Source organism: Prionailurus bengalensis, chromosome A3, assembly GCF_016509475.1.
Source record: "Prionailurus bengalensis isolate Pbe53 chromosome A3, Fcat_Pben_1.1_paternal_pri, whole genome shotgun sequence".
Lineage (NCBI taxonomy): Eukaryota > Metazoa > Chordata > Mammalia > Carnivora > Felidae > Prionailurus > Prionailurus bengalensis.
The window spans coordinates 21359942-21386421 of NC_057354.1; positions in this window are offsets into that span (position 1 = coordinate 21359942).

A 26480-nucleotide genomic window follows, 5' to 3' on the forward strand; every position below is an offset into this window, starting at 1 on the left:
AGTTCAGAGCATCCCTGTTTCGTTAAAGCAGCCAGGGCAGAGCCGACCCGTGATTCTCCCATGCGTTTGTCATTCTCTGCCCACCTCGTGCTCCCGGCAGGTTTCCGAGTCACTACCCTTAACCTCCTGAGTCCCCCACCTCCGGAAGAGACCCCCGAGAGAGGGGGTTACCCCGTATCCAACTCTAAGGTGGAGAGGTCCTTAGTGGGGAAAGTTCTCCCGGGGCTCTTGGGAAATGATGGTGATGGCTCCAGGGGTACCAGGTGTCCTGGCATCTGATGGCACCCAGAGAAGGGAGGGGGCCTCCAAACCTGGCAGCGTCCGGAGATAGGGCTCCAGGTGAGAGGCTGTTGACTTCCGGACCATTTCGCAGATCTGTCCAAAGTGCGTGAGAAAGTCAGGTGAGTCTCCCTCTACCCTCTGTCTCCTTGGCCCTGCCCTTCCCCCCACCACCCTCCAGGAAACCTGGGTTATCTCCCCACCCTGTAGGCAGGTGTGTGAGGGGGGGAGGAGCGTGTCGAAAGGGAGAAGAGGCCGCTACCTTCATCAACACGCAACGCTTGGTCACTGTGCCATCTGGGCTGGGCCACACACGGGGGCCCAGCTTAAGTTCCTAGACTTTTCTGGAACCCACGTTAAAAGTGGATGGTGGCCAAGTCTGGCCCCGGGGTCTGCTCTTGTCATGGTCCTCAGTTCAATGTCTTGGCAGCTGAGGGGCAAGAAGTGTAGTACGTAGACGCGCTTATTAGAGAGCGAGGGGTAAAGCAGAAGAGCCGTTAGGTGCAGGAGGCAGCTCTTGAACCAGAGGCTCCAACCCCTCCTTCCTCAGCCCCTTGGCTTCCTCTTCTTGCTCTGGCTCCCGGCTACCTGGGAATAAGGGATCCTATGGAGCAAGGTGCCTGGTCTGCAGGCAGTACTGATAAAGGCCACCAGAGGGCCCCAAAGCAAAGCCAGGAGAGTCCCGAGACCAGTTCCTCAGTGGCCACCAGCCTGCTCCCAACGTCCAGAATTCCGGCTTGCGCGATCCCAGAAGTCCCTAGGCTTCCGATTTCCCAACTTCTGCTATTCCTACACCACCTCTCTGACTTGGCCTTTCTCACCTCTTCATTTACTTAATGTTCACTTTGCATCAAGGGGCCTTTCGAGAATCACAGACGCGTAATAAAAAATACAGAAATTTTGGGGCGCCTGGGTGGCGCAGTCGGTTAAGCGTCCGACTTCAGCCAGATCACGATCTCTCGGTCCATGAGTTCGAGCCCCGGGTCAGGCTCTGGGCTGATGGCTCGGAGCCTGGAGCCTGTTTCCGATTCTGTGTCTCCCTCTCTCTCTGCCCCTCCCCCGTTCATGCTCTGTCTCTCTCTGTCCCAAAAATAAATAAACGTTGAAAACAAAATTAAAAAAAAAAAATACAGAAATTTTATAGCACTTGTCAGCGAAAAGCTGGCCTCCCTTGGCATACACACGATATAACTGGGAAAAAAGAATACAAGGGATTGAGAAACAAAGCCAGGCTGGATACGGCTGCCTCGTTGGATAATGCTCCCTTTTTGTGTGTGTGTGAGAAGCATTCAGGATACGTTGACCCCAAACGGAGACTTCCCCTTTGATGAAAGAGGGAGAGGACTGCAAAGGGGACCACTCGTTCACGCCATCATTCTGCATGATGCAATACCGAGGCTCCACAATCACTTAAAATCAACACTTTGTTTGGGGGAAGTTTCCCCACTTTGGGAGCCACTGTTTTGTGCAAACTCCAAGCCAGCTTGCATCAGGTGGGCCTGACCCGGCCTCTCCCGGAGCACAAGGGAAGGGCAGCGCCACCCAGGAAGCTGGCCCTGCTGGGGCCTGACCTCGCCCACCCCAAGCCCCTGGGTCAGAGGTCCTCTCTGTCTTCACATCTCTATCTGCACCCTCAGTCCTGTGGGGGCCGCAGCCAGGGCTCCCATCCCGGGAAACTGACCCCTCCTTGGGCTCAGCCTCTCCGACACCTGCCCCATTCCCCACTGGACGCAGGGTATCCAGATTTTTCTGGCCCATGTTTCCTATATTAGCTGGGCAGTGACCACAACTTGCCTCTGACCTCAGCCTGCCGCACAGGGCTCCTGGGGCACACATGGCAATGAAAATAGCCTCGTGTCAGTTACTCTGCCCTTCCTCTGCATGAGGCACTCGTCAGTGCCTGTGTGCATGATGTCATACGGTCCTCCCACCAGCTTTTCAGTGTAGACACTGTGATTATTTCTGTTTTATAAATAAGAATCCCAAGGCTCAGGGGCGCCTGAGTGGCTCAGTTGGTCAGGTGACTGACTTCGGCTTGGGTCATGATCTCACAACTCATGAGGTCGAGCGCCGCATCGGGCTCTGTGCTGACACCCCGGAGCCTGGAGCCTGCTTCGGGTTCTGTGTCTCCCTTTCTCTCTGCCCCTCCCCCACTCACACACACTTTCTTTCCTTCTCTCTCTCAAAAATAAATGAAACATTAAAAAATTAAAAAAAAAAAATCCCAGGGCTCAGAGAGGGTAAGCCCGTTAACCACAGCATCCCAGTCAGACAAGTTGCAGAGCTGGGATTTAGACCCCAGAGGTCTGACTGCAGGACTCATGTGGTCAAGAGCAAAGATTCCGGGAGGTGAAATGCGGTTGAGAAATGAGTCTCCAACAGTAATGCTGGTGAGTGCTCTGAGCACAGCCTGTGTGCCAGGAGCGCTAAGTGGTTATCGAATCAAATCCTTACCAGCCCCTTTCAAGGTAGGGCTCATTGTCGCAATTTTACCAATGAGTTGAGTGAGGTTCCAGGGGGTCCTTCAGTGTGCCCAGAGACACACACCAGGTAAGTGGAAGAGGCACTCCCAAGAAGAGGCACGCTTTGCCTCCAAGGCTTTTTCCGGAGGTGAGAGGTACTGAGGATCAGCCCCACTATGATTTTCAATATGGTGCATTTGGGGTGGGGGGAGGGTGAGCCATATTTAAGAATATTTAAGAATGAGTCATATTTAAGTTTCACCTTTAATATGGTGGAAAAGATATCCAAAATTTTTCCTAAAAAGTTTTGGATTTGGTTTGGCATTCATTTAAATCCTTAGAACACCTGGACTTGGTTTTTATGTATGGTGTGAGGGAAGGATCCGACCGAAGTCACTCGTCCGTATGTCCGTAATATTATCTACAACTAGATATCGAACGCTCTGCCAGCTACAAATGCCAATTTAGCGTACGTGGTCCCACAAACTTAGGAAAGCCTTGAAGTTTGCTTTTGCACCGTAAATGAAGAAAGTTTTACTAAGCACATTCAAACGACAGCATACTTAAGAGGCAAGGCTCTTTCCAAATATCAAATATGTACCTATGTACATGCCAAACCGTCCTTGTATTAATCACAAATCTACTTATCCTTTTGCTTACCTTTTGTTCCAAGATGTTTTTGAAATTGTTTTCAATTCTTTTATGGAAGAGGTTCAGGATCCAGCTGGAAAAAAAGAGGAAAGAAGTCAGGATCCACTTTGTGTGATTAACTAGGACTCCAAAAAGGAGGGCCATTTGCGGATCTGATCTTCCCCCACGTTGTCCCAAGAAGGGACCCAGCCAGATGAGGAACTCACATGTACTCTTAGTGGGAACGTAAATTGGTGCAACCGTTCTGGAGAAAGTATGGAGGATCCTCAACAAATTAAAAATGGAACTACCATATGACCCAACAATTCCACCTCTGGGTACTTATCTGAAGAAACTGAAAACGCTAACTTGAAAAGTTATCGGCACCTCTGTATTAACTACAGCATTATTTATAATAGCCAAGATATAAAAACAACCTAAACGTTCATGAAAGGATGAATGAATAAAGAAAATGTGGTACACACACACACACACACACACACACAGGAATATTAGTCAACCATAAAAAAGAAGGATGTCTTACGATTTGCAACAACATGGCTGGTCCTTGAGGATATTACGCTAAGTGAAATAAGTCAGACAGAGAGAGACAAATACCATACGATCTCCCTTATGCGTGGAATCTAAAAAAACCCCACAACAATCAAGCTCATAGCTACGGAGAACACATTGGTGGTTGCGGGGGCAGGGGGCAAAATGGGTGGAAGAGGTCAAAAGGGACAAACGTCCGTTACAAGACGAATAAGTCATGGGGCTATGACGTACAGCGTGGTGACTATAGATAATAATGCTCTATTGCATATTTGAAAGTTGCTAAGCGTAGGTCTTAAAAGTTCTCATCACAATAAAAACACGTGCAACCCTGTGTGGTGACAGATGTTAACGAGACTCCCTGTGGCGATCATTTCACAATCTATACAAGTATCGGGTCACTGTGTCGTACGCCTGGAACTACTATAATGTCGTGTGTGAATTGTACCTCAAGAAAAGAAAAAGAAAGCAGGGTAAGGTCCATTCTTTATACCCTACAAAATCCACTGAACAACTTACCTGGCAGTTTAGCAAGTAGTTATTCATTCAACAAACATTTACTGAGCTCCTCTGATGGGCCAAGCACTGAGTTAGGTGTTGAGGGGCCACTGGTGAATAACCTCCTGGGCTCATGCTGTGGGTCTAACCCACTTCAGGTAAAGCTGCTCTCAGAGAAACCCTCTCCACCCCAGGTAGCGCTCGGTGACAATTGTGCCCCCAAACAGACATCCCACGCTATGTGCTCTCCTGGGGTGAGGGTGAGAGGTTGTGGGAGATGAGTGAGTCCGTGGAATCATGTCTGGTAACGTTTTTTCTCCCATAGATTTTTCTTTGCCACTCGATGCTTGCTGATTGAGTGACGTGTATTATGAATGTAGGTATATTATAAATTCATGCAGTAAAATCGGACACAAGTATTCCCTGGGATTCTGCAGAACGCATCTTGAACTTTCCAGGGTTCTGTCCCCTGAGCAAGCCCCAGGACTCATAGCCTGGGTGAACGTTGGCCCCCCTGGGTGGATCTGAATGATGCTGGCTGTAGAGAGCACGGCTGGAGTCCCTGACAGCTGTGCGTGGGGTGTTGCTTCCAGAAAAGCCCACCCCCTCTGACACCTCTGAGGACCCCTCCAACACTGAGTAGAAGCGTAACAGACTGAAGCAGTAGGAAACTGTCCTTGGATCACAGACTTCATAAAGTCATCCTGGCCCCATTCCTCCTCTTGTGGCCTAGATTTGGTCCAACTCCTAAATTTGTCACATGCCCTTTCCCCCACGTCCACTGCCATCACCTGCCTGGGACATTATCGTCTCTTACCCGGACAAGTGCCTCTCTCCTCTCTGGTCTCCCTCCACTCACTCTGCCCAGCTCTAAGCTCCTAGGGAGTGATCTTCTAAAAAAAAGCCAATCTGATCATATCACTGCCTTTCTTAAAATCCTTCAATGGCTCCCCGCTGCCTGACGTTGGGACAAAGACTAGAGTCTGGCTCCCGCCTATCCCTTTCGCTCTTTCTAATTAAGCACCACCCCTTCAGGTACGCTGGCCTCCGCTCCCTTCCTGGGAAGTACAGACTTTTCATGCCTCAGGATCTTTGCACATGTTTCTTCCTCCACCGGAGAAGATCTCCCCTCCTCCTCTTCTGCTAAGAATCAAGGCTCGTTTCAGATATCCTTTCCGTGAAGAATCTGTCTCTGCCCAAATGCTAGGTAAATCCTCTATATTCACAGCATCTGGACTCTCTCCTTATAAGCGTGTTATCTCAACTATGTTGAAAGCAATTCAATAGATATTAATATACTTTATGTCTCCTTCCCCCCACTGGAATACGAATTACACCAAGGTGGGGACCCTGTGGGTTGGGTATCATCTCGTATTCCTAGCATTGAGCTCAGGATCTGGCAAATAATAGGGGATCAATAAATATTTGTTGAATGAACAATTAAGTAGTTACCAAGTCCCCACTTGGGTCAAGACCATGGGTAATCATACTTCTGTGTCCCTATCAATGGCACCCACCCATGCAGCTATCACCACCATAACAAACTAGCTAAAATATTTCTCTGGCCGCCACTGTGTTCATCTCCATTGTGTGTGTGTGTGTGTGTGTGTGTGTGTGTGTGTGTGTAAACTACACAGAATTTCATGGCTTTGCTCCTGAGAAATGGGGTCTTATGCCCACCCAGTTCAAACAATACAGTAGTGGGGCACCCGGGTGGCTCAGTCGGTTAAGTGTCCAACTTTGGCTTAGGTCATGATCTCCCGGTTCGTGGGTTCGAGCCCCGCATCGGGCTTTGTGCTAACAGCTCGGAGACTGGCGCCTGCTTCAGATTCTGTCTCCCCCTCTCTTCACCCTCCCCCTGCTTGCGCTCTCTCTCTCTCTCTCTCTCAAAAATAAATACACATGAAAAAATTAAAATTAAATAAATAAAACAATACAGTGGTTTAAAGCCATCCAGGCTCAACTAAAAGTTTCCTTTTCCAAATGGCAGCCTTAAGTTCAAAGCCCCTCATATTTGTGCAGAAAACATTTGTCAGTAGAGTAAATGCACAGCCAACGGTGTCTGGGCTTCCTGAAATACAAATGCCCCTGCAGCTGACAGGATTAAAGGACCCCATGTTTCTGTTGACATTTTTTTCCCCCAACGTGGTCATCCAGCAAATTCATGTCTAGCAAAGAGGTGATTGGCTATTCATTCTGTTTGCCACCGCCCCCTTGCCAGTTCCCTTCTGCTCTCCTCGGTGTCCTGGGGGCTGGCCTCTGGAGATTCATCCCTCAGGCTCTCCTGCTGTCTGGCTGATGAGGGGGCGCAGGCAGGAATGAGCGAGGGGTTGGGGTATTTACACCCAAGTGTGTTCCTGCTGTGCCACAGGGACGGGGTGTGTGAGTATACCTGCCCCAGGGCCCCTTCTCCAAGGTTCCAGCTCTTTCTAGGCTCTGGCAACACCCTTCCCTCCCCTTTCACCTTCACCCCTAGGGGTGGTAACAGCTCCCTACTGTCATCGCTCTCCAGGAGTTTCAACACCCCTTGTTGAACACCCCTGAGCCCTGTCCACACTCCAGTTAAGATTCTCTTCATCAGATTCTTATCATTTAGGCCCTGTGTCCTGCCAGGATCTGGGCGATGCAGTGACAACCCCAGCGGAGGGAAGGCAGTCATCTGGGGACTGGCATTATTCATTCGATGTTCACTGAGCATCTCCTCCGGGCAAGTCACTTTGGAATCCTGGGTTGCCATTAAAGGCCCTCTTGCCCAGGTGCCGGCAGACTCCTTCTTAAAGGGCCAGATAGTGCACATTTTTGGCATCGCAGGCCACACGGTCTCTGTTGCAACGACTCAGCTCTGCCGCTGTAGCGCTAAAGCAGTTGTAGACGACATGGGAGTAAGTGAGTGTGGCTGTGTGCCCATGGCTTTATTTACAAAAACACGAGGCAGACTGGATCGGCCTGCAGGTTCGCTGACCTCTGATCTTGATGAACCTTAAATCTTCCTCTTATGCCCCACTGGGAGCATCCCTGGGTGGGCCGGATGTCGAGGCGTCTCCGAGAATCTCCAGCAAGCACGTGGAGTCTCTTACCTTAGAGATCCAGAAATGTCGACGCTGACGTGGCCAATGGAGTTGCTGCAGTGGGCCACAGAGGCAGTGGGTCGTCCAGACTGGTCCTTGCCCAAGTTCAGGGAAACCGAGATGGAGATGCCATCCACACGCACGTCGAAAGTACCATCGAGGGTGCTGATTGGGAGAAATGGGAAGCAAAGGTATGATCAGTCCCCTGTAGGAAGAGAAGCCAATAGAATGCAGACCAGTCCCCAGTTCCCCACTAACTAGACCAGTCCCCAGTTCCCCACTAACTAGACCAGTCCCCAGTTCCCCACTAACTAGACCAGTCCCCAGTTCCCCACTAACTAGCTGTGTATCCTAACTGAGCCTCTACTCTGTCATGAGCTAAAACAGCCAGCGTTTATTGAACATCGGCTGTGTGCCAGGCAGGCACACTGCTAAATTTCTTACATCTGCTCTGTTATTAAATCCACAACTGCATCTATGAGGTGGGTTAATATTGACCCCATTCTACAGATGATAAAATAGAGGCTTCAGGATAGTCAGATCTGGGTCCTTCCTAGACGGGTTGTTTAAGAACCCAGAAATGGAAGCCCGGAGTGGGAGGACCTGCCCTTGCCCAAATCTCACCCAAATCCACTCACATGAAAGCCTTTTTCACCTTCCAGTTCCCGCTGACAGACACGTAGTTATTGGTCAAGGAGGCTGTGATCCCCTGCGTTGGGCGTAGTCTCAAATCCGAGTTCCTGAGCTCGAAGCGATGGATCTTCAGTCTGGAGAAGGAAGGCAGACTATCAAACCCAGAAAAGCCAGGTGCCCATTAGTCCTCCACACGAGGCTCTCGGCTCTAGGGTTGTTAGTGATTCGCTGTTTTTATGAATTTCTGGCTGCCTCACTGTCCTCTACTTGGCTCTTCGGTTCTTCTAACACCTTGGAGAAAGTTCCCTATGTTAGATTCCCTCCATCGAAGTTCCTCGTGTGGATTCTGCTTTTTCGGCTGGTCCGTGATGGATACGGTCACCCTACCCAGTACATATCCCCTCCCTGTGGCCATTTGAGTTCGTGGCTCTTGTCAGATCAACACTCATTAGTTCACTCAACCAACATCCATTGAGACCCTGTTCCGTGAGACCCGGTTCTAGGCACAGAGGACACAGAGATTCACAGCTCAGCCCTTGCCCTTGAAGAACTCCCAGTTGGTGGCAGATCTGGATGTGTTAACAAACTAAAAAGTAGCCCACTGCGAAAACCAGATGCAAGGGATACTGTAGGGCTGTGGGAAGGGCTATTGACCTTTAAGTGGCATGGCCTGATCCCTCATCCGGGCAATCAGGAGAGTACCTGGGGGTCTCTGGCAGAACAAAAATCTAAGGGTAGTTTCTATAGGACTGACCTCGCGGGGCTCATAAATGGTTTCTAAGGCTCTCCTTCCCATCCTGATGATTCAAGAAACATATAGAACCTTCCAGAAGCCTTCCACAAGAGCTGGCCGTGATCCTTTTGCCTTTAACCCAAGTGATGATTCCATGTTTATTTCCTCCCACCCCGTGAACCTAGGCCCCCATTCTTCCTCCTCCGCTGCCCCTGCAGTGGAGAATGGAGACCTCACCTGTAAAACTCATAGCTCACGCTTTTAATCCAACCGACTTTGAAGCTTCCTGAGAAATCAGGCAACTTGACCGTGGACAGCTCCTTCTTCAGGGTGGCTATTCCATAGCGGTGGGCTGAGGGGGAAATGGGGGGAGTCAGCTCATTCCCTGGGAGGCAGCCAAGCGTAGCAGTCGGATGCCTGGGCTTTGAAATCACACGGCCTGGGATTGAATATAGGACTTGTCATTTACTATTGGTGTGCTCCCAAGCAAGCCCCTTGAATTCCTTGAGACTCGCTTCCCCCCACCCGTACAATGGTAATAACAATGATACCACCCTACGCCTGAGAATGAAATTAGACCGTGAATTCCAAGTGCCAGGTAAGTGGCAATTGTTATCTATTCATTCAACAAGGTCGTGGAAGCAATGATACAATACCGTGGGAGCTTTTGAGGAATGAGTTACTGCAGTGTAGTCACACCTTCGGGTTTTTCACCATCGCCTGGACCCTGTGTTACCCATGCAGATTCCCAGGCCTCGCTTCCGTCGGCGAATCTTCGGAATCCGTATTTTACCGTGTGCCCCAGCAATTCCAGGACAGTCCGCTGGCCCCCTGGGGAAAATGCCGGTCTAGCCCCACCCTTAGCCTCCGCTATTCAAGATGAGGAAACTGAAGCCCAGAGAGTGACATACCCAGGGTTTCTAAGACCCCTTCTCCTGGTTGCGACACCACTCTGGTGGGCAACAGCCGCACCAGCGGGATGGCCGACCCCCTTACCGTATTCCAGGCCTTTTCTGGTGATTCTGGCCACGAACCCAGGATTAGACGCCCCTTCTGCAGACCCAGAGACCTCCGCCAGCAGCAACAGGGCCAACACCACACAGGACGGCCTGGCCATCATCCAGTTTTCAGCAGCGTCCTGGGCAGAGGTTGGTCAGGCTCTCTCCGTAGGAGCCTCCCTTATTGAAGGTGACAGCAGAACTGAGGTGCTTATAAAGCCAGGGGCCAGAGGAGGAACTGAGCCAGCTGGAAGAGAAGACGGGGAAAGTTCAAGGCTTTGGGGCAGTCCAGTTTTTAGCAACTTGAGACGGGGAGAAAGTCGCCTGTGGAATCGTTTGAGGTTTATTTCTGGCCTAAGGGTAGCGGAAGTGGGACCACAACCCCGCCCCTCTTCCTCTTCTAAGCTCTCCTGCCCGGTGCTGCCAGAGGAGCCTTCCTGCCACACCTCTCTCGTGATGAACACCTCCATTCATTCTCCGTTATTTACAGACTGAAATGTCAACACCCCGTTGTTTGGCTCTGGCGCGCCTCTCCAACTAGACCTTCCACTGCCTTAGCCCGCCAGGCCTGTGCTCTGGCTCCACGGGCCCCCCGCGTTCTCCCCGCTGACGTCTTGCAAGATGATCTCAAGTCAGGCCACACGTACGACAGATGGATTCTGCGACTCTAGGCTCCAGACAGTTGTAAATATTCTCTTGGTTTTTTTTTTTTTTTAAATTTTAACATACATTTATATCTTTATTTATTTTGAGAAAGAGAGAGGGAGAGAGAGAGGGGGAGACAACACAAGCAGGGGAGGGGCAGGGAGAGGGAGAGAGAGAGAGAAGCCCAAGCAGGCTCCGTGCTGTCAGCGCACAGCCAGTCGTGGGACTCGAACCCACGGAGCGTGAGATCCTGACCTGAGCTGAAATCAAGAGTCAGATGCTTAACCGACTGAGCCACCCAGGTGCCCCTTGCCTACATTGTGTTAAAGCAACTTTATTAAGATATGATTTATAGGCAATAAAACACGGACTTTTTTTTTTTTTAACGTTTATTTATTTTTGAGACAGAGAGAGACAGAGCATGAATGGGGGAGGGGCAGAGAGAGAGGGAGACACAGAATCGGAAGCAGGCTCCAGGCTCTGAGCCATCAGCCCAGAGCCCGACGCGGGGCTCGAACTCGCGGACCGCGAGATCGTGACCTGAGCCGAAGTTGGACGCCCAACCGACTGAGCCACCCAGGCGCCCCAACACGGACATTTTAAGTGTAGAGTTCAATGAGTTTTGAGGCAGGTATTTACCGGTGTGATCCCATCACGGTCAGGATAAAAACACTTGCATCACCCCGGGAATTTCTCTCGTGTTTCTTAGCAGCCAATCGCTGATCCCACCTCTTTTCCCAGAAAACCACTGGCCTGCTTCCTGTGACCATCCATTCATTTTGTCTGTTCTAGGACTTCGTGTGAGTGGAACCATGCAGTGTGCATACTGACTGTGCTGACCGGCTTCTGCCATACGGCATTCCGTTTCTGAGATTAATCCGTGTTATTTTATGTGTCAATACTTCCCTCCTTTTGCTTGTAGAGTAGTGCTCTACACAGCAGCACGATCAATCCGTTTATTGCCCTGTCTTGTATGTTTAATTTTCTTCAAACAAGAAGTACCTTCACATGGCTCAACAGTCAATCAATGTAACAAGATGTACAGCGAGCAGCCTGGCCCTCGACCCTCTTTTGCATCTTCCTGGCTCCTATCTCCTTCCAGTCGAATCAACATAAAATTCCACTGTGGGAAGTGCTAGGAGACACCGAAGGTGCTTCGACGGCTTCTATTCCAGGGCCCGTGGGAGCCCAGAGAGGGAGCAATGAAGACAGGAGACGTGCTTGGTTTGGGTTTCGAAGTAGTTCCCGCAGGAGTCTAGCAGACAGCCACAGGGTGGAAAGGTATCCTGGACAGAGGGAACAGCACCAGCCGGAGCACGGAAGCCTGAGACAGCACTGTGCATTCCAGAAAGCACAAGGAACTGTGGGAAAGCAAAGGGTTAGGGGTGTGGGAGGGCGGAGAGAGTGACGGAGAACGAGGCACACACACGGGCAGAAGCTCCTCTGGAAGCGCCTTGGTCAAGCATGAACACGGAAGAGTTTTCATTTCCCTGTAATTGACAATCCCTATGTTTTTTTTTTTTTTAATTTTTTTTCACGTTTTATTTATTTTTGAGACAGAGACAGAGCATGAACGGGGGAGGGGCAGAGAGAGAGGGAGACACAGAATCGGAAGCAGGCTCCAGGCTCTGAGCCATCAGCCCAGAGCCCGACACGGGGCTCGAACTCACCGACCGCGAGATCGTGACCTGAGCTGAAGTCGGACGCTCAACTGACTGAGCCACCCAGGCGCCCCGACAATCCCTATGTTGTGTTAAATCCCCCTTTTGCTCTGCACGGGGGGGGGGGGGGGGGGGTGGCGGGGGGGTGGCGGGGGGGGGTGGCGGGGGGGTGGCGGGGGGAGGGAGCTCCTTGCATGACATCTCAGTCCTGATTCAAACCCTTCCATCACGGTCGGTTGAAGACTTGGTCCTGTCCAGGTAAACCCGCATCTCATATTCTACTACGTAATGTTCTCCCTCTGCCTCGTGCAGACTTCCGGAGGCTCTCATGGCTCGGAGCGAGCAAGCACGTATGCGCGCGCGTGTGTGCATGCATGTCCACACGTGTGTGGTTGTACACGAGCGTGTGTGTGTGCATGCGTGCGTGTGTGAGCTTGCATGGGTGTGCTTGTATGCGTGTGCATGCAGGGTGGTTTTCTCTTTCCCGCACCCCTCCCTCTTCCCTGCTCTGACCTGTAAGGAGGGAGGGAGGGGCTACCCGGGGGAACTGGAAGTCCTCTGTGTTTATCTCCGTGGCAGTGAGGTGACCCTTGCTGAGACTCATCAGCACCCACCAAACCTGGTATCTCTCAGCTCTGAGTGGGTAAACGGAGGCCCCCATAGGTCCTGTTAGTGACAGACTCAATTCCAAGCAGCTGCCCCAGGCAACACTCAACCCTTGGGAGAATTGTCCTCTATTTGCGACCCCCAATTTCACGTCCACAACCCGAGGCCTGTGGCCAGAGTTGAGTCCGGTTTCCTTCCCCTCTGGAAGATGGGACATCAGGGAGGTAGTCCTTGCCTCTTCTTCGTCTGCTTGTTATCGAGCCGACATTTCTAGGGGTGGTTCTCCTGGGGGCCCTTTTGTCTCGGCTTTGTTTAGGGGGACAGCCAAGAGTCTTTCCCTCTCTCCCATCAGATGATGGGGAGAAGGGATAGGAGGGGGGCTTTGTTTACAGCTTCCTGGAAACAGTTTAACCAGGAGCCTGGCCAGGTGGGGTTTGGGTTCTGCTCTGAGGTCCAGCAGCAGTGGGAGGATGGAGAAGATCTCAGTTAAGGGTGCCCATGTGGTTGGCCTCCGGAAGGATTCGGGGGCCAGATCATACTGCCCGTAGTAGTTGGCTAGGGCCCCTGTGACTGCGTGAACAACCGGGGGGATTAAATAACAGAAGTGTGTTTTTTCACAGTTCCGGGGCTGCGACGTCTGAGGTTGGGGTATGGGTGGCGTGGGGTCCTTCTCAGGGCTGCGAGGGAGAATCTGCTCCAGTCCCCTTCCCTCACTTCCTGCGGCTCTCTGCCAGTCTTCGGCATTCTGTGGCTTGTAAACACATCACCCCGAATTCTGCTGTCATCGTGGCGTGGCATTTTCCCTGTGCACGTCTGTCTCCAAATTTCTCTTTCATAAGGACACCAGTCATACCGGCTTAGATGCCCACCCGACCGACCCATCGTAACTCGTTACCTCTGCAATGGCCCTATTTGCAAACAACATCACATTTTGAGGGACTGGGGGCTAGGGTTTCAGCATGGGAGTTTGGCAGGGGGCACACTCCAACTCGTAAGAGTGTCCCATCGTCTGCAAGGAGTGAGGATGACAGTTAAAGTCGTGGCAGTGCTGAGATCTGAGTCAAGGTCCCACATGACTATTTCTCCAAAGCCTGTATCCCATCCCCCAAATGGGCCTAACGCTACTGACCTTGTAGGAGTTGTGTGGGGATTAAACGGGAGCACATTTGGGAATGGCTTGAATGTCTGGTACCTGCTGAGCCTAGGCAGTGAGGTCGTGTGCCCGGGGGACCCTTCCTTGAGCCGATCTCCTGAGACATCTCATCTTGCCAGAGATGTGAAGCCAACAGCAGAGGAAAACTCCTAACTGTGGCTTTCACTTCTCCTTGGGCTGAAACTTGAGGTCATGGCCAGGAGATTGGAAGTTCATGTGCCAGAGCTCCAGGGTTAAAGCCCCGCAAAAGCTCTGTGCTGAACACATGCCTCCGAGACGTTTTTACAGGCACTGCCCTCTTCATCGGGCCCCCCAGGGCCTCCTGCACCTGTCTCAGTGTTCTTTCCGCCACCTCATCCCGGGATTGGTCTCCTCACTGCCTCCCACCCAAGACCCTCTTCTTCCAAGGATAGGGGGTGCACACCTACCTGCAAACACCCACGGGGAGGCCTAGCCACGGCATTTTCCTTCTCTCCCCCAGTGGAACCGCTTGACTGCTCTCTTAGGTCTATCCCAGGCCTGCATAGACCTTGACCTGCAGCAGGGGCACTGTGTCTGTCACTGATCCTTTGGGCTCAATTCCATCCCGAGCTTCTTCCAGGACTGGGCTGACACCCTAGTTCACCCGATTGCAAAATATCTTTATACGCAGTATCTATACACGATAAAAATGGAACAAATGATATCAAAGGGCGACAATAACTCTTCCTTCCACCTGTCGCCAGTCTTTCGGCTTTCTGCCCCAGAGGCAGTGTCTTTCTCATCCTTGCAGACGTACTTGGTGACCACAGACGCACGCTCGGTAACACAGATTCTCTACGTCTGACTTCCTGTACCTGATAGATCTTGGAAATGGCTTCAGAACAGCACATGCCGATCTGGCCCATCTAGTTTAATGATGGCAGAGTATCCCACGATAGGGAAATTCAGTTCGTTTGACCTGTCTCCTCTTGATGGACATCTGGATTAGTTCGATTCTTGCCGGGGCAAACTTCACCGCGAACAATATCGTCGTGCCGATGTATTTGTGCGCATGTCTGTGGGGATTCTTCTTGGAAGCACATACGCTGGCTGGTGGGATATTTGCATTTACAAGTTTTGCCAAATTGTTGCTATGTTTCCTTCTATCACGTTGAACTCATTCACATCAGGTTGTTTCATCTAGGGAAAGGTTGGGGGCTTTGCCTCTGAAACTTGGGCCAGGAACCAGAACCCACTGCTCATTTGTGGCCTATCTCAGATCTGCTTCCTGTCCACATGGATCACCTTTCTTTTTTTTTTTTTTTAAATCACTTTTTCCCCCATCTGAAAATTATTTGGTTCTGTACCGTCAAACCACATGCTAAAATACATATACCGGGTATAAAGACGGTCTTCCATATTTTATTTACAACTGTATACCTTCCTTCCAACACACCATTGGACCCAGAATAGGCACTCAATAAATATTTGATAAATGAGTGAATGAATGAATGAAGACTGGTAAACTTAAGACCTTGACTTTTCATCTCTCACACTCAAGTGAACAAAATGAAGAAACATTATGCAGGAACACCAAGTGGTTGCCTAAATCTGGGTTTTTATTATGTCCACTCCTCCTCCATGTGATTCTAGTAAATTCTGACTTGTCGAAGGCAGGCAATATCGTTCCTTTGCCGGTGATTAACTTAGAAAAGGCATGCGATCCACTCCTGGCCACCGACAGGTGTAGAAGTCCCCCTGAGGAAGGTTTCCTAACTGACAATACATAAGCTGCGTGGGGAGACATAGCCCGCGGCTGTTGGAGGTTGTCGTGGAAGTACGTGATACCTGGAACTGTGGCAGCCACCTTGGGCTATTGAGGGGAACCAGCCAAGGGTAGACTGACAGGCTGAAGATGGGTGGGTGAGGTTTTATGCCAGCGCTGCCTCCCCTACTTTCTACTAGAGTCTGTCGCTTCTGTAACCAGTTTGCTCTACACCCTAGGGAATTTTCAGCCATCACACTCTTCTACTAACAGAATTCTAACTGAGAACTCTTTCCTGCTTGCCTGCAAATTCTACACTTTGGCCCCGGGACTCTAGTTGACTCTAGAACTGTCAAGACAAAGTCTGATGCCTTTCACATACGTTTCATCCATATACCATTCCCTTTGCTCATCCCATACAAATTCATGGTGCACCTGCCAGGCACGCGCTAGAGCAAAGGTGTCATGGGAGCCTTGTCCCAAGGCTGGCTGCGACTCAGCTGTCGGGTTCCCGCTGGCAGTGTTCCCCTCTCAGTGAGGCTCTCCTGGGTGACCCCACCTCCAGGGGCCCCACCCCTGTGCCACCACCAACATGCTCTATCTGTGCATCAGTGAACTCTTCATTCCTTAATTTGTTGCACTGTCATTCTCGAAGGACATTTTTGCTAGATATAGAACCCAATTGTTCTTTCCAACCCTCTAAGGATGTTAGATGGAGATGTTAGATGGAGCCTGTCTCTTGGCCTCCATCGTTGCCGATGAGTCATGGATTCATGGATCCTTCAAATCACTGTGCCCCTGTTGTGACTTTGTGTCTGTGTGTGACTTCTGTCAAAACTTTCTCCTAATCTTTGTTTTTTAACAGTTGTATTATGATGTGACTGGGTGTGGGTTTTTTTTAAATTTTTTTTTTAATGTTTATTTATTTTTGAGAGAGAGAGACCAACAGAGTGTGAGCAGGGGAGGGACTGAAAGAGAGGGAGACACAGAATCCAAAGCAGGCTCCAGGCTCTGAGCTGTCAGCACAGGGCCTGACGTGGGGCTCGAACTCACGAACGATGAGATCATGACCCGACCAGAAGTTGGATGCTCAACCGAGTGAGCCACCCAGGTGCCCCGGGTGTGGTTTTCTTTGTATTTATCCTGCCAGGATTAGTTGAACTTCTTGAACCTGCAATTTTATATTTTTCACCAAATTTGTGACACTTCTGAATTATGGTCATTATTTAAAAAACCTCTTTTGGCCTCATTCACTCTCTTTTCTCTTTCTAGACCTACAATTACATGCACATTGGATCTTTTGACATCGTTGTATTAGTTCCTGAGGCTCAGTTCATTGTTTTTTCCCCCCCAATCTTTGCTCTCTCTGTTCTTCAGATTGAATACTTTTTCCTGAGGTTGCTCACTCCTGTTTTTCCCTACCATTTTCAATCTGCTGTTAAATCCATCCAGTGAGCATTAAGATTTCCGATATCGTAAGTTTTCAGCTCTTGGATTTCCATTTGGTTCTTCTTAAAAGTTTCTACTGAGATGTCTTATTTGTTCTTACACCATGAGTGTATTTTCCTTATGTCCCTGAGCACAGTTACAGGAGGTACTTTAAAATCCTTGTCGGGGTGCCTGGGTGGCTCAGTCACTTAAGCATCAGACCCTTGATTTTGGCTCAGGTCATGATCTCATGGATCTTCATGAATCTCAGGGATTGAGCCCTGCATTAGGCTCTGCGTTGACAAGGTGGAACCTGCTTGGGATTCTTTGTCTCCCTCTCTCTCTGCCCCTCTCCTGGGCATGCATGCTCTCTCTCACGTGTTCTCTCTCTCTCAAAAATAAATAAATAAACATTAAAAAAATAAAATCCTAGGGGCGCCTGGGTGGCTCAGTCGGTTAAGCGTCCGACTTCGGCTCAGGTCATGATCTCACAGTTTGTGAGTTCGAGCCCCGCGTCGGGCTCTGGGCTGACAGCTCAGAGCCTGGAGCCTGTTTCCGATTCTGTGTCTCCCTCTCTCTCTGACCCTCCCCCTATTCATGCTCTGTCTCTCTCTGTCTCAAAGATAAATAAACGTTAAAAAAAAATTTTAAAAATAAAATAAAATCCTTGTCTGCTAATTCTAACACCTTGATCCTTTAAGTGTTGGTCTCTTTTGATTGTCTTTGCTTTTGAGTGGAGCTCATGTTTTTCTGTTTTTCGCACACTGAGTAATTTAGGATGTATTCTAGACATTGTGAATGATCTGAAAGCTTTAGATTTTGTTATGTTCCTCTGAAGAATATATATATTAAAAAATATTTACAGGGGCGCCTGGGTGGCGCAGTCGGTTGAGCATCCGACTTCAGCCAGGTCACGATCTCGCGGTCTGGGAGTTCGAGCCCCGCGTCGGGCTCTGGGCTGATGGCTCAGAGCCTGGAGCCTGTTTCCGATTCTGTGTCTCCTTCTCTCTCTGCCCCTCCCCCGTTCATGCTCTGTCTCTCTCTGTCCCAAAAATAAATTAAAAAAATGTTAAAAAAAAAAAATTAAAAAAAATATTTACATATAAATTTAAAAAATATATAAATTTATATATATTATTTATATATAAATATATATTATTTATTTACATAAATATATATTATTTATTTATATATAAATGTATTTATAGACTATATTATATATATAATTTATATATTTTAAATTAAAGTTAAAATGAAATTAATTAAATAAATTAAATTAATTTAATTTAATTTAAATTAAAAAATAAATATTTTATATTTATATATATATTTTTTAATTTTTTTTTTCAGCGTTTATTTATTTTTGGGACAGAGAGAGACAGAACATGAACGGGGGAGGGGCAGAGAGAGAGGGAGACACAGAATCGGAAACAGACTCCAGGCTCTGAGCCATCAGCCCAGAGCCTGACGCGGGGCTCGAACTCCCGGACCGCGAGATCGTGACCTGGCTGAAGTCGGACGCTTAACCGACTGCGCCACCCAGGCGCCCCAATATTTATATATTATTTATATATTTATATATGACATATAAATATATATATATACACATATATATATAAATATATATATTTAAAGCGGGCAGTTACTTTGGTTGATCTTAAGTGGAAAACTTGGTCTTCTCTGTGCTGGGAAGCAGCTGAAATCTCAATTCAGTTCTCTCATCCACCTTTGGGCTGCTTAGAGTTTGCTGTGCATGTGTCTTAGTTCAGGAGTCAGCCAGAGAGTTAGGCAGACCTTATACACAGAATTTGGGGCTCCTCTTTTTCTTTTCTTCTTTTTTTTTAATGTTTATTTGTTTATTTTGAGAGAGAGAAATAGAGAGTGAACAGGGAAGGGACAGAGAGAGAGGGAGACAGAGAATCTCATTCAGGCTCTTCACTGCCAGCGTGGAGCCCGGTGCGGGGCTCAAACTCGTGAACTGTAGCTCATGACCTGAGCTGAAATCAAGAGTCGGACGCTTAACTGACTGAGCCACCCAGGTACCCCTGAGGCTCCTCCCTTTCTGAGAGGATTCTTTATTTTCAGCCACTATGGTTGCCCCAAACTCTGTCTTCTGGTTCTTCAAACCAGCAAGACTGTCCCCTTCCCTCAAATTAAAAGCTATTAAAAAAGTGGGAAACTCACCCAGTGTTGATCCCTTATTTCAGGTTTTTTAAAAAATTATTTTTAAATATTTTTAATGTGTTTTTTTTAAATTTATTTTCAAGACAGAGCATGAGTGGGGATGGGGCAGAGAGAGAGGGAGACACAGAATCGGAAACAGGCTCCAGGCTCTGAGCTGTCAGCACAGAACCCCAGTGTGGGGCTCGAACTCACGAACCGTGAGATTATGACCTGAGCCGAAATCGGACGCTTAACCAACTGAGCCACCCAGGCGCCCCCCTTATTTCAGGTTTTAACTCCTCTCTGGTATCTTCCAGCTTTGGATTGCTGCCCGGTGCCTTCAGAGAGCTGTTCTGTACATTTTGTCCAGCGTTTAAAGTTGTTCTATAAGAGAGGGTGGTCAGGTCGGAGCTACCGGGCCAACACTTGATGAAGAAGAATCTCCGTTCCCTTCCTTGCAATTCATATTTAAATTTTCTACTTTCAAGCGTACCTGCCTTTGGGGACAATACCTTCTCTGGCATTTTCTCTTACCTCACTTAACCATTTCTTCTCAGGATCCTTTGCTCACACCCGCTCCTCTTCTCAACCTCTAAATGTTGGAGTGTTCTGGGCTCCAGCCTTCGCCTTCCTCTCTTCTCTCACTTCCTAGGTGACCTCATCTAGTCTCTTGGCTCTACGTGTCTTCTATACGTATAAGGCTCATGTTATATTTCCAGCTCCTTCCTCTCTCCTGGGATCCAGACTCGTAGCACTAAATCTCCGCCCAGCATCTCCACGTGGATGTCTGGTAGGCATCCCAAAGGGCTCCTTCACACATCCATTCAGTAATTAAGCCCAGCACTTATGAATCGTCTTCCCGTTGGACTTCACTCCAATTCATTAGCAAGTTCTGCCAGTGCTAGTGTCCAGATCTGACCACTCCTTGCCATTAATCGCTGCTCATCCAAGCTGCCCCAATATCTCTACCTGGACTATGACAAATAGCTTTTGATCTAGTCTCCCCGATGCCTTTCTTGCTCCTTGTAGCCCATTTGCCGCGTAGCAGCCAGGACCATCCTTTAAAATAAGTTAACGTGATTATGTCACTTTCTTGTTTAAAACACTTTGATGACTCCCTATATCTCTTAGGATAAAACCTAAGCCCCACAAATCCTTACACTGACCCAGGGAGAAAGGTTGGCCTCACGTAGGGACTGGTTACTGCAGCCCATCAGCCAAGAGATGCCCCAATTTCTTTATTCCTTGTATCTTCTCGGTAAAGGAACGTTGGATCTTGTGGGGAAGGGGCCGCTGGGCAGGTGGGATTGAGAAAATTGGCATTGCTCTAAGGAGGGGTGGGCAAAACTCATCACGTACTCTCTGAAATAGAAAAATTAGGCTTCCCCCCTAATTTTTTTTTTAACGTTTATTTATTTTTGAGACAGAGAGAGACAGAGCATGAATGGGGGAGGGTCAGAGAGAGGGAGACAAAGAATCGGAAACAGGCTCCAGGCTCTGAGCTGTCAGCACAGAGCCTGATGCGGGGCTCGAACTCACGGACCGCGAGATCATGACCTGAGCCGAAGTTGGCCGCTTAACCGACTGAGCCACCCAGGCGCCCCCTCCCCCCTAATTTTTAATAAAAGTCAGTCCTTCCTGGTATATTTTTGTCTGTGTTTATAATACCTAGCAAAGCATTTCATAATCCCCAAATAACCAAAGCCTGGGATGCTATGGGTGTGCAGCAGTGGGAAAAACACCACATATGGTTGGGTCTCTTTTCCCAAAGGGCCTCTGGATTTGGACTGTCAGGAAACCAATCCTCAAAGTTAAATTTGTGTCTCTTCACTGGACCAACATCGTCTCTGGTGCGCTACAAAGTAATGTCTAAGAAACAGATCCAGGGCACCTGGGTGGCTCTCTCAGTCTAGGATCCGACTTCATCTTGGGTGGTGATCTCCCAATTTGTGAGTTCAAGCCCCACATCAGGCTTGCTGCACGGAGCCCACGTCAGCTCCTCTGTCCTCTTCTGTACCCCTCCTCTGCTTGCACTCTCCCTCTCAAAAAAAAAAAAAAAAAAAAAAAGGATCCTACACTTGCCCAAGCACACTTATTTTTCATGGCATTTTTTGTGTGACAGTTTAATAGCATTTATATGTTAAACGTAAGTAACTAAATTTTGTAAACGTTTGTTTATTTATTTAAAAAATTTTTAATGTTTATTCATTTTTGAGAGACCGAGCGCATGCAGGGAAGGCGTAGAGAGAGAGAGGGAGGGAGACACAGGATTAGAAGCAGGCTCCAGGCTCTGAGCTGTCAGCATAGACCCTGACGTGGGGCTTGAACCTACGAAACGTGAGATTGTGATCTGAGCCGAAGTTGGACACTTAACCGACTGAGCCACCCAGGTGCCCCTAAATGTTTATTTATTTATTTTGAGAGAGAGAAAGAGGAAGCAGGGAAGAGGAAGGAGAGAGAGGGAGAGACAAAATCCCAAGCAGGCTCCGCACTGTCAGCACGGAGTCTGACTTGGGGCTCAAACTCATGAACCATGACATCATGACCCGAGTCGAAACCAACAGTCGGACGCTCAACTGACTGAGCCACCCAGATGCTCCATAAGTATCTAAATGTTATACATTTTGTAAATCAAACCTGAAAACCTATTCAGAATTTCTTCATTTTTTAAAACAGTCCGGGCACCTCCAAATGGAAAAGGTCCAAACTTGTTAAAAGGCTCCAAGCTGTTTTAGGTTATTCACAGTTATGGGTATTTCTCTTGGGGGTGATGAACATGTTCTGGAATTAGATAATGGTGATGTGTGTACTAAATACTAAAAAAAAAAAAAAAAAAAAAACCCACTGAATTACACACTTTAAAGGAGCAAATTTTATCGTGTGTGAATTACATCTCAATAAAGCTGTTATAAACCAATGTGCCTAGAGCCCCTCCCACAATGGGCACGTCCTGACATGTGCAGCCTCACGCCGTCCTTGCTCCTTAAACCTCGTGACCCTAGTTTGGGTCAGTACTGCGCAGTAGAGATGTAACATGAGCCACAGGTGTAATTTAAAATTTTCTGGATTTCTACCAGGAGTCAAACCCGGATCCACAGCCTCCAGCGCCCCATGAGTTTAGCAGTGTCCCAGAGAGAAAGAGGGGGCGCATGCTCAGCCAAGCTCCCCAGAGGGGACTGAGGCTCTCCCCATCACCACAACTGAATCCCTCGAGTGCTGTTGGACTCCAAAGCTCTCCGATGTCTTTAAAAACCTGCTTCTGGGGCGCCTGGGTGGCGCAGTCGGTTAAGCGTCCGACTTCAGCTCAGGTCACGATCTCGCGGTCCCTGAGTTCGAGCCCCGCGTCAGGCTCTGGGCTGATGGCTCAGAGCCTGGAGCCTGCTTCCGATTCTATGTCTCCCTCTCTCTCTGCCCCTCCCCGGTTCATGCTCTGTCTCTCTCTGTCCCAAAAATAAATAAACGTTGAAAAAAAAAATTTTTTTTAAAAACATGCTTCTTATATTTTATCTACTTTTTCCAATTGTTCTCAGCAGGAGATTTGTCTTATTGCTGTCTTTATTATTTTAAGTTTATTTATTTATTTTGAGAGAGACAGAGACAGCGCTAGTGGGGGAGAGGTAGAAAGAGAGGGACACAGAGAATCCCAAGCAGGATTCGCACCGTGAGGGTGAAGCCCGAGGAGAGGCTCGAACTCACGAAACCATGAGATCATGACCCGAGCCGAAACCAAGAGTTGGTCGCTCAACTGACTGAGCCACCAGGTGCCCCTGACGTCTTTGTTTTTAAAAATTTTTTTTTCAACGTTTTTTATTTATTTTGGGGACAGAGAGAGGCAGAGCATGAACGGGGGAGGGGCAGAGAGAGAGGGAGACACAGAATCGGAAACAGGCTCCAGGCTCCGAGCCATCCGCCCAGAGCCCGACGCGGGGCTCGAACTCCCGGACCGCGAGATCGTGACCTGAGCTGAAGTCGGACGCCTAACTGACTGCGCCACCCAGGCGCCCCTATTTTTTAAAGATCTTCTTTTCTGTTTGGAAAACAGACCGAGGCAGGACAGGAGAGGGAAGCAGGGTGGCCAGGTAGGAGACTGAGGCAGTGATCTAGGTGAGGCATGTTGGTGGCTGAGACTGGGTCGGTACAGATAGAGAATGAGAGAGATCTTTCCGTGCCAACATGAAAGGTAAGGATGTCCTTCCAGGTGAATGAAGTCAGGAGCAGAGAAGTAGGTAAAACATGATACCATTTTTTTGTTAAAGATTATATACTCAGAAGGGGGTAGTAATCTTTTCATTTTGATGTGCTTTTCTCTTTTGCCCTTCCCAGCCATAACCTTTTCTCCATTACATCTCAGATATCCGTGTGGCCAGGGGGAAATTCGAATCTGTTGCAGAGAGAAGGCCAAGAAAGACCACAGCCGTCAGCCTTTGCCATTCACACACTGGATTGGACAACAGGACAAACGCCTTGCAAATCGACTCCTCCAAATTCTTGTATCGATAAGCCAACTCGGAGAATCTGTCCCAGTAGAATTTTCAGGGATGTGGAGAGGCACTGGGGTCCACCATGAAGGCTTAGCTGGTGCAGGAAGACAGAAGATAAAATTAGGAGTCGCAGAGGAAAAGCCTGTCGTCTTCTTGAGCTTGGGAGGTTGAGGAAGGAGACGAACAGAGGAGCAGAGATGAAAGGCTAAGCTGGTGTCCCAGTTTCCGTGCTTGGGACTCAGGTTTGAAGCCGGGGGTGGGGGGGTGGTGGTGGCGGGATGTTGGTGGTGGATTAGAGAGAACACAGAAGACGAGGAGGGGGTCATTGGCCCCGCTTGCAGTTCAGCAGTCTGCAGGAGGCGTCCCCCGGGATGTTCCCGAGGCGTTCCCGGCGCTAACCTGTAGCACAGCCTGGACAACCGGACAGCTTCGTGTGGCTGGGCAGAGGGGGGTCTGAGTCTGCTTGGGCTGTTGTAATAATATACCATAGACTGGGTGGCTGAAACAACAGAATTTCCTTTCTTATCTTTTTAAAGTTTATTTATTTTGAGAGAGAGAGAGAGAGAGAGAGAGAGAAAGCACACATGAGAGACAGGGAGGGCTGGAGAGAGAGAATCCCAAGCAGGCTCCACGCTGTCAGCGCAAACCCCGACGCGGGGCTCGATCGCTCAAACCGTGAGATCGTGAGTCAAGAGTCAGAGGCTTAACAGACTGAGCCACCCAGGCGCCCCAACAGAATTTATTTCCTCGTGGTTCTGGAGACTGGGAAGTCGTGGTCAAGGTGGTAGACAGTTTGGGGTCTGGCGGGGACTCTCTTCCCGGCTGGCAGATGGCTACCTTCTCACTATGTCCTCACATGGTAGACAGAGAGAGAGAGAGGGAAAGAGACCTTTCTGGGGTCTCTTCTTATAAGGACTCTAATCCTACTGGATCAGGGCTCCACCCTGATGACCTCCTTTTTACCTTCGTTACTTCCTTCCTCCCAATACAGTCACATTAGGGGTTAGGTTTCGGCATACGAATTTTGAAGGGACACCGTTAAGTCCACAGCAGGGGGCCTTGGAATTTAGTTTCCCTGAGATACCCTGAGATCTTGAGGGGTCTGAGCAGACCCAACCATAGGAGGAGCTGGCTGCAGGGCTTGCCAGAAGGGACCAGATCTGCCCTCTGCATAAAATCCTGCCTGTGCCACGGTGAATTGTTGGCACCGGGCAAATGTTTATTGAAAGAATCCGTTGGAAGGTCTTTTTGCGTGCATGACGGTCTCCAGCTCTCCAGCCTTCAGGAGACACTCTTTCCTCGAATAATCCACTGAATACCACCCCCCAGCTCTGCAGGAAATCCATTTGAGTCTTTAGAAAATGCTGGTGTGTTTCACTAGGTTTGTCCTACAGCTGTGTGTTGGGTTTTTCCCTGAATGGCTCCAGTGCTCCAGGCTTCTCTGTGGTCACCCATGGCTTTTTCTTAACTTCTTCTGTGCTGTTCTTTGCCCAAGCCATTTTGCTCCAAACATCCTTGTGATGCTAAAGCTGACACCAGGACAGCACAGACTCCAGACCCTGGCCTGGTCTTGTTTCCGCCCCAGAAGCGCATGGAGCCGTGGCCTCGGGTGGCCATCTCAGCGTTCTCTAGTTCACCCGGGCAGGTTTGTTCTCCAACATTCAGCTGCGAGAACGTGAGAGTTTTCTGGAGCTTGGTAACCTTCCGTCTTCCTCGTGATCCGTGGGGTCTCACCGCCCAGATGGAGTGCTTCGATCGACCCCAGGGGCTTCTGAGAAGGTGTTGGTTTAGAGGGGAGGACAGGTGGGTGAAGACAGGAAAGAGGCGTGGGGAGTGGGAAGCGAGTAAAGACGGAAAGAAGAGAAGTCGTCGTAGCTGGACTCCACTCCAACGGGGACACGCAGCCCAGCTTGTTAAGACAGATATCTGGGCCCCACCCCCAGAGTGTTTGATTCGGTAGGTTTGGGGTGGGGAACCAAGAATTCTCACTTCGAACAAGGTCCCGGTCAGGGGACCACACTTTGAGGACCACCGACGTCATCCCAGACTAACTTGGAGACTCCGCACCCCAGTCAGATAGAGTGCTTTGCTCTTTACGATGCATAGGTGGATCCGCTCCTTCCAAAACATCCTCGCAGCCAGGAGCCAAGTCCATTTGTTCGTTCGTACGGCAGCAAGATGTCCAACAAATCCCCAAAGAAGCTAATGAGCAACTTGGATCCAACTCTTTATTGTCTGTCAGAGGAAAGGCATCCATGCTTGGTAACTAACGAGCCCTCGGTAGCTCTGTGGCCAGAATAAAGCACCTTGTCAGCTGGCTGGTAAAGGCCTCACCCGACGGTGGTGGACCAGAAAGCCTAACCCCGTCCCGCTTTCCTGAACAGCAACTACTTAACACCCCCATTAAATCGGAGGAGCGGTGGGTAGTTTCTACTTGCAGAATCCCGTTTATTTCTATCTTGGTGGCATGGAGGGCAGCAGAGGGTATGCGTGCCACATTGCACGAAGGCCTGGGGCATGATGGCCGCTACTCCCATTCACCCATTCCACTGGCGTTTAGTAGCCGCCTGAACCGTCCGGCCCTGAACTGGGTGGGAGCATGCTCCATGGGCATGGGGGGCAATGATAGAATGCGTCCAGGATCTGCTAACAGCACCTGCTGGGCCTGGGACGCAGCTCCAGGCTGGGCACATAGTAAGGCCTCAGGAAATGTCAGCCTTGATTATTGCGGGTGTGATTAAGAAGAAGGTGCCCCAATCACGGT